The sequence below is a fragment of the Mytilus edulis genome, unplaced genomic scaffold, assembly GCF_963676685.1.
Source record: "Mytilus edulis unplaced genomic scaffold, xbMytEdul2.2 SCAFFOLD_1327, whole genome shotgun sequence".
In the NCBI taxonomy this organism is placed as follows: Eukaryota; Metazoa; Mollusca; class Bivalvia; order Mytilida; family Mytilidae; genus Mytilus; species Mytilus edulis.
In genome coordinates, this window is record NW_027268582.1 from 16,859 (window position 1) to 25,565 (window position 8,707).

An 8,707-nucleotide genomic window follows, 5' to 3' on the forward strand; every position below is an offset into this window, starting at 1 on the left:
CGAAATCGCGAAGTCGTTTCGACTTCGCAATTTCGCGTTTTCGCCATATAGAATATGAAAGGCGAAAACTCTAAAGCGTGATAACGCAAAATGGCATTAACCTGCCACCATAGGTGACCCCCTACGAGACCGTATGGGGTTAGTAAATATCATATGGGGTTCATGACTCGTTAATGGCGACGTCATCTATTAATGTTGTTGTGTTTCATTGTTTATTTTTCAACAAAACGCCGCAGAAAAAGTCTAGCGTCCGATAAATTCGTTATACGGTTAACAACTGACCCCCTACGGATCCATAGAGGGTGAATAAAATGCATAGGGGTCAGTAGCGAACCATATAACTTATAATGTTTCCTAGCTCATGTGTTGTTTTCGTATATTTTAGCCGCTCGTCTTGAGCCTACCAATTTGATCCGATAACACCCCATATAGCAATAAAATTATACTTTTATTACCATTCATATTAAACTCTTAACAGACCAATTAACAGACCGGGTTTTATACATCCGACCCATTAACAGACCAGGTTTTAATAAAGATTGATTTATGTCACCAAAATACAGATTTTCGTGTAGATTTTTCACATAATGATATCAATATGGTTAACAAACATAATGCCTTTCTTTTTTCGATGTTCAAAATATTGAATGCAATCAAATTTAACCAATGTGTCATTTTGTGGACATTTTATGTTTGTAAAATGTGTATAAATTTATTGATGAGTAACCCGCCTTTCATTTTATAGATCGTACATCGAAGCTTAGAAAAATAATAATTACACCACTGAATTCAGTACATTGAATTGTTTTGTTAGACATGAATACTTTTCATGATGAAAATATATTTAGAAAGTTATACAATGAAACATGCTGAACTTTCAATGATTTTCTCGATAACACCTGATTAACAGACTTTAGCCAATCCGATTAACAGACCAACCGCCGATATAGCCGCATACTCAATATAGATTAACCGACCAATCTCTCGGTTAGCCGAGGTGTCGGCCGTGTATTAGCTTCATGTTAACTGTCAACTAATTTTGACTGAATATTTAAATCCATGCCCACACAACGCATACCGTATAAGCTTCATGTTAACGCACTGCAATGTTGAATGTCAATATTTCAAACAATGCCCACACAGCGCATGCCGTATTAGCTTCATGTTAACTGTCAACTAATTTTGACTGAATATTTAAATCCATGCCTACACAACGCATGCCGTATAAGCTTCATGTTAACGCACTGTCAATGTTGAATGTCAATATTTCAAACAATGCCCACACAGCGCACGCCGTATTAGCTTCATGTTAACTGTCAACTAATTTTGACTAAATATTTAAATCCATGCCCACACAACGCATGTCGTATAAGCTTCATGTTAACGCACTGCCAATGTTGACTGAATATTTCAACACATACCTTCACAACACATGTCGTGTAAGCTTCATATCAACGAACAAATAATTTTGACTGAATATTTAAATCCATGCCCACACAACACATGTCGTATAAGCTTCATGTTGGTAACGAACTGCAAATGTTGACAGTCAATATTTCAATTCATGGCCACACAACACATACCGTATAAGCATCATCAGGCCTTAGGTGGGAAAAAAATGTTTGGTTATGTAGGAAATCACTGAAGCATGACTGGAGCCCCCCCCCCCCCCCCCCCGCTTTTAGGTCAGTCAGCAGGCCCCCCTTATGAAAAGTTCTGAATCCGCCACTGTTCATGTTAACGGGACTGCCAGTGTTGAATGTCACTATTTCAATCCATGCCCAGATAACACACGCCGTATATGCTTCATGTTAACGAACAACTAGTTTTGACTTAATTTTTCAATCCATGCCCACATAACAAATGCCGTATAAGGGAGCTACCATTTGATTTTTATGGGGGGGGGGGCTAGGATGAAATTTGAAAAAAATAGGCAGGGCAGGAGTTTTGAGTAAAAAAATAGGCAGGATGTGACACACTTGCAAAAAAAAAAGTCAGGGTAAACTAAAAAAAAAGAGGCAGGACCGATAGAGTGAAAAATAAAAAGGCAGGACAGAGATTACAGCTAAAAAAAATGTAGGACAAAATTTTTCATCCTAGCCTCTCCATAAAAATCAAATGGTAGCTCCCTAAGCTTCATATTAACGAACTGCCAATGTTGACTGAATAGTCTTATCCATGACCACACAATTAACACATGCCATATAAGCTTTATGTAAACCGTAACTGCCAATGTTGAATGTCACTAGTTCGGTCTATGCCCATACAACGCACGCCGTATAATTATGCTTCATACCAACCATCAACTAATTTTGACTGAATATTTCAATCCATGCCACACAACACTTGCCGTATAAGCTTCATGTTAACGAACTGTCAATGTTGACTGTAAAAATTTCATCACATGCCTACACAACACATACCGTATATATATATATATATCATATATATAAGCTTCTTGTTAACGAACTGTTAATGTTGATTGTGAATTAATATTTCAGTTCATGGCCATACAACACAGGCTGATTAATCTTTAAGATATCGAACTATTAATGGTTGACTCGGGACACATTTTACCAGAAATAATCATTATCTCTTGAATATGACATGTTCGGGAGAAAGTGTGACGGTGATAACATTTCTGTGAATATCATCTGCTTTTGGAGTGGGTCCGGGTTAGTAATTTGTATGTTACTATTACGGTATACGTCTATGATTTGACTATCGGTATATACTTTTTTACAATTATAAATTTTTACTATATATATCATTTTATTCTGGTATCACCTAAGTTGAACAAAGGTATACAGAAACCATATTAATTGACATTACATTGCCTTGTACATTTGTTGAGCAAGCTAAAGCTTACCCTAGCTTGGGCTATTATACAAGTCCTACCCTAATCAAACGAGGCCTGTTCATAACAAACCCAATGTTTTCTAGGCCTAGCTCACAAACATAATTCATAATGATAAACAGTTATATTACACAAGTTTTCACAGAAAAAAAATACAGTAGTGCAGTCATTGACATATAATACAATTTGTTTGTCTCTGGTCAATCTAATTAAAATATAGATCTCTGATTTCGTTATACTCCATATGAGCTATATATATATATATATGAGCATAACGAACTCAGAGACCTATTTTTAATTAGATTGGTCTCTGGTCAATCAGCTTTTTTAAAGGAAGATAACTAAAATATAATCTTAATGTCTTAACACTAGACAATTAATAAATTCTATCATGAATAACATACATATTAATCATGATGAATACGAAAATTGTTGGCTTTATTGTACTTGTTTTAGTTGAAGAATAAGAAAGTAGTCACAACAAGAATGTGTCCCTAGTATACGGATGCCCCGGGCCATTCGCACTATCATTTTCCATGTTCAGTGGACCATGAAATTGGAGTCAAAACTTCATTTGGGCTTTTAGATTAGAAAGATCATATCATAGGAAACATGTGTACTAAGTTCAAGTTGATTGGACTTAAACTTCATCAAAAACTACCTTGACCAAAACTTAATCTGAAGCGGGACAGACGGACGGACGGTACAACAAACGGATGGACCAACGGACAGACGGACGAATGGACGCACAGACCACAAAACATAATGCCCCTCATTATCGTAGGTGGGGCATAAAAATTCAGAATTTAGTACTAGTGTAACGTTATAAAGACAAATGCCTGAAATGGTACGAAATTACATGATATGAAACATCATCATGAATACACAAATATGGCATTCAAAAGATAAGTTTTCATAAGTGGGGGGGGGGGGTCATAATTGGGGCGAGTTGTTTAACCACTGTGAAGCAATTTTGATTAAAGTGTGGCTAGTTTGTGTACTACAGTAGGGCGATTATTTAAAAAAAGGGGACAAGTTGTTGAAAATGTGGGGCGAGTTGTCATAATTCCATCTGAAATAAAGCGTTCATTTTAACAAAGACCACGCGTTTGTTTGACATAGATTGTTTACATCGCATACCATAGAAATCAAAGAAAAATAAAGACAATGAACAAAAAATAGCATATTCTGATACCAAGAATACAGAAATAAATGGAATAAAAGAAAAATTAACTACATAATCAAGGTAAATGGAAATATGTTCATGCATCTTCATTTACATCTTTTTGACTTTTAAAATATTCACCATAACATTTTGACAAAATTGAAATAATGAAATATGGCTGTATAAACATGATAAAATTTATGCATTTTAAGCTTCAAAATATTTAAACTTATCTGAATTTTGTAATGCATCTATTTTTGTTCCTGCATTATTTGTTAAAACAAGCTAAGATTAAGAAGGAAAGATGTTTGATTAGCTCCCCTTGTATAACAAATCATTTAATGTATTGATGTGAAAATCCATGGATTGTAACAGGATTCTAGCAGATTAGAGCCCTCAATTTCAGGATCTAAAGACAGCGATCTAACTAATTGAGCCAAAGAAGATCATCCCTACAGTAACTCAACTAGTTAGACTACCTTATATCTCCAGGTCTACAACGTACAATATTGAACTGTTTTGAACGACGCCCATTATAAACATGGAGTCCACTTCGAAAAATGTCTAAATATGAGAAATAGACATGTCTACATCAAAAAACAGAAACAAACACCTTGGGAAAGTTGGCAATCATACAAAATCTTCATATTGAAACACTAATAGTCTATGTTTGAAGAAATTACATGTAATGCATCTATGGGTTTTAAAAATTTCAACACAAACATTATTACAATTCCGAACTCTGAGAATTAAAAGCAATTCAAACATGTACCACATCTTTCCCAAGAGACCAAATGAACAGGATGAAGCAAGGCGACTAACTACATGTATTACTGTATATTACAATGTAAGAGATGTTTGTTTCAGCATAATGTCTTATAGATGTAGATACATGTATGCATGCCTTTGAGTCTTAATTGAACTTCTAGTGTTTTAGATGTGCTTCCTATTATTTAATAATAGTTAGTATATAATTAACATTAATAATTATTGAATGATGAAAGCAATGATTGTTATGATCATATTTTTAAATCCAAATACATTTTTGTATATACTAATGAAACACTAAGTTTGAAAAAAAAATGTATCAAGTTAAAAAATTTCAGCACCACATATTGGCCAATATTGAAATTCATACTAACCACAGATCGAGACAGACTAATGATGACTGTGATCTGAATTCTTAGAGTAATAACTTCATACTAACCACAGATCGGAGACAGACCAATGATGACTGTGATCTGAATTCTTAGAGTAATAACTTCATACTAACCACAGATCGAAGACAGACCAATGATGACTGTGATCTGAATTCTTAGAGTAATAACTTCATACTAACCACAGATCGGAGACAGACCAATGATGACTGTGATCTGAATTCTTAGAGTAATAACTGTACATGTAGACACTTGTATGCAGTGAATAATGCAAATCCTCCATTTCTTTCTTGTCTGATAATGCAAATTATATAATTGTTAGGTAGAAAGAAGATATGTCTGGATCTTTGTCTGTGGTGTCATTTGAGGGAGAACTCAATGCCATTGTACAAGAGGTTAGTAATATAAAATTAGACAAGTATTTTTTATGCCCCCGCTGTAGCGGATGGGGTATTAGTTTTAGCCTTGTCTGTCTATACGTACATCCCAAAATTGGTAACCATTCTCTAACTTTATTTTGCCTCAAACAAATGTTATGAAACTTATACACAATGCTTATTACCACAGAACACAAATATGAATTTTGGTTACATCATTTTTACTGTTCTAGAATTATGGCCCTTTACAAATAGAAAAAATTGCTAAATATTTTGTTTCCGTTCTCTAACTTTAGTTTGCCTCAACCAAATGTTATGAAACTTATACACAATAAAATAAAATTGAGAATGGAAATGGGAATGTGTCAAAGAGACAACAACCTGACTATAGAACAGACAACAGCCTAAGGCCACAAATTGGTCTTCAATGCAGCAAGAAACTCCAGCACCCGGAGGCATCCTTCAGCTGGCCCCAAAACATCATTTAATTTCTTATTCTATCTAGATGTAAAATGTTTGATGTGCAGACCTTATTTCTGTGAAGTATGAATACATATTCACATAATTGTTATAACATACAAAGTTATATTAAAGATCTATTTCAAAGGGGTATACAATGTACATGTATTAGTAGGTTTGGTTCAGTAAAGGCCCCATTTAGCCCTGAAAGCAAAGTATTATGACATGTCCATTATTTTGAAATGAAAAGTTTAAGTTACAGGCATTTTCATGTACATGTATGTGTGATAAAGTGAAATGTGACAATTTTTGTCAAGATTTTCTTACAGAACTTATGTCTCTTAAAGTTTACACCCAAATTAGATCAAACAAAGATTTTGTACGAAAGTGGACAAATTATACTGAATTTTATATGCAATTAGGTTTTTAGATACTCTCTTTGAATTTTAGAATGCAGGATTCAGATAGTGTTTGTCCAGCCTGCGAGTCCTTGGCGGCTGTTCCTCAGTTATTAATGTTTTTGAAAGTTTAATTACTTTCTTAAACTATCCTCAGACATGCAGAATGTAGTACAAATGTACATTAATATGTATTGCAGTAAACTTTTAAACAAAAAGAACCATTTCCTATATAGCTATCCATAAATAATGGTAAATGGTAAGATTTACAAGTTTGTAAATTATTATTCATCCTTTGTTGACCATGGAAGTTGATTGACTTTTGTATTTTTCAGTACCTGGAGTTTGTGACATTTGACAAGACGTTGGTATCTTTCCAGAAAGAATGCGAAACAAAGCAGAAGCCTATCACTACACAGAGTATAAAGTCAAAATCAAACCAGAAATTGCTGGCTATTCAGGTATTTAGTTGTCATATTAATATTATTAATAACAAAGAGTTTGTACTCAGATTCAGATAAAAAAATTACTGGTAAGCATTTAATTGGTTATCTTGTTAAGGAGGTCTGTTACTCAGTTTAAAAATAACAAGCTTTTCAAAACACTAGTGTATATTGATAGGGGATTGTGAAAGGAACCAAAAGAGCACAAAAAAAAGATCCATTGAAATTTTGGCAGAAAATGTTGTCTCTTGATTTTTCATAGCTTTATAATTGACAAGTTTTAAGTTCTCAAAAACTATTAAAATATAACAAAGATTTTATAAGACTTTTACAGATGGCTTATAATTATACACGTAAAAGATTTATAAAAACAAAAATGGGGGTCAATGGGCAAAATTTTTAAGCATTCAAATGGAAAAAAAACAGAGGATTCCGAAAATCTGACGGAAACTCCAAACCATTACAAGCAAAACATCTCTAATAGAAACAACAAAGTACTAACACACTACATGTAGGAGGTAATACAGTAAAAAAATGCCGTTGTTTAGGGATACACTGTCATTCAAGGTAACCACAATTAATAATTATCTCTTCTACAACCTTGTCATAAAAAGCCAAATGTAATTAGAAACATACTGAAACTCAAAACTCTAAATTTTAAATCCTTTGTCAAATTGAAGCATATAGTTTTTCAATATTCAGGAGTAGTTGTTACTATATATGGTAACAAAAACAAAAAAACATACTCGATAATTATTTGTTTAATTATATATGGAAGATTCCAAATTATAAAGTTTTTAAACTGTCATCTTTTAATTTGTATTTTCATTTTTTATATGAACTTTTATTTTCAGATGAATTGATGCAAAATTTCCATAAAGGAAAAAGAGATAGATTTCTAAAGTTATGGAGTGAAAATCTGGCAGCATCTGTGAAAGACCAGGACCCAGTAGCCAAGAAACTAGAATTTTATGTCAATATATATTTTGCTGTGTATCCAATAAAGTTTGCCAGAGGTCAGGTAAGATCAATAGACCACTTTCGAGTTTGTCAGTCACCGGAAAAAAACTCGTCAATTATGTGTGCCTTTATGACATCATTTACAAATGTACCAGATAGAGGGGATCGCCTGTATCCTGGACTATAAATGTTCATCAAGCTTCTTATTAATCGTCAGGTGCAGGATAAAATAGAAATATTGTTTGTTTGGTAGGTACTTAATCACAATGTCCTAATGACAGCAGTGCTGATTGTCAATTAAGAGAATTTAATTTACCGAATAATTCGTAAAATATAGCATAATAATTTTCCAAACCACTTGCTCAGCATTGGAACGGAAGTGACTATGCCCAAAACACAAATGATGTTCACTAAAACCAAAGTTTTTGACACAAATGGATGAACTTGAAAATTGTCTATTGCATGGAACCATGTATTATTTCCATTGTTGTTGTACAGAAATATATATTATCTGGACCAAATTAAAATGGTGGTAGTGGATACATTTCTTTTCATGGATCAAAGAAAAATTTGTAGCTTCTAGGATATTTAAAAAAAGATCTGCATAGGAACTGATAGCAATTTTTGTACTGCCATTACACATTTAAATTCATTGTTTACCTATAACCACAAAATTCACAGAAAAATGGTATCCCCATCAGAGCTCCAGATAAGCTGCATATTTGCGTGATCAAGCATACAAATAATAAAAAAACCCAATGCAATTGCCCATTGCAGGGTTCAATAACCCAATTAATTCAAAGAAAAACCCAATTATATGCCAAAACCATGAGTTCTCAACCCTTTTATTGGCTACCATTTGCATTATTTACCCTTATCTGTTTACAGTCG

General features: G+C 33.5%; 1 long non-coding RNA gene across 1 annotated transcript; it reads left to right on the top strand.

Moving 5' to 3' along the window:
- Positions 1-3,962: 3,962 nt before the first annotated feature.
- On the top strand, positions 3,963-6,874 carry LOC139507817 (uncharacterized). Its single transcript, XR_011660866.1, has 3 exons — positions 3,963-4,103; positions 5,502-5,574; positions 6,749-6,874. It is a non-coding gene; the product is annotated as an uncharacterized lncRNA (long non-coding RNA).
- Positions 6,875-8,707: the final 1,833 nt, after the last annotated feature.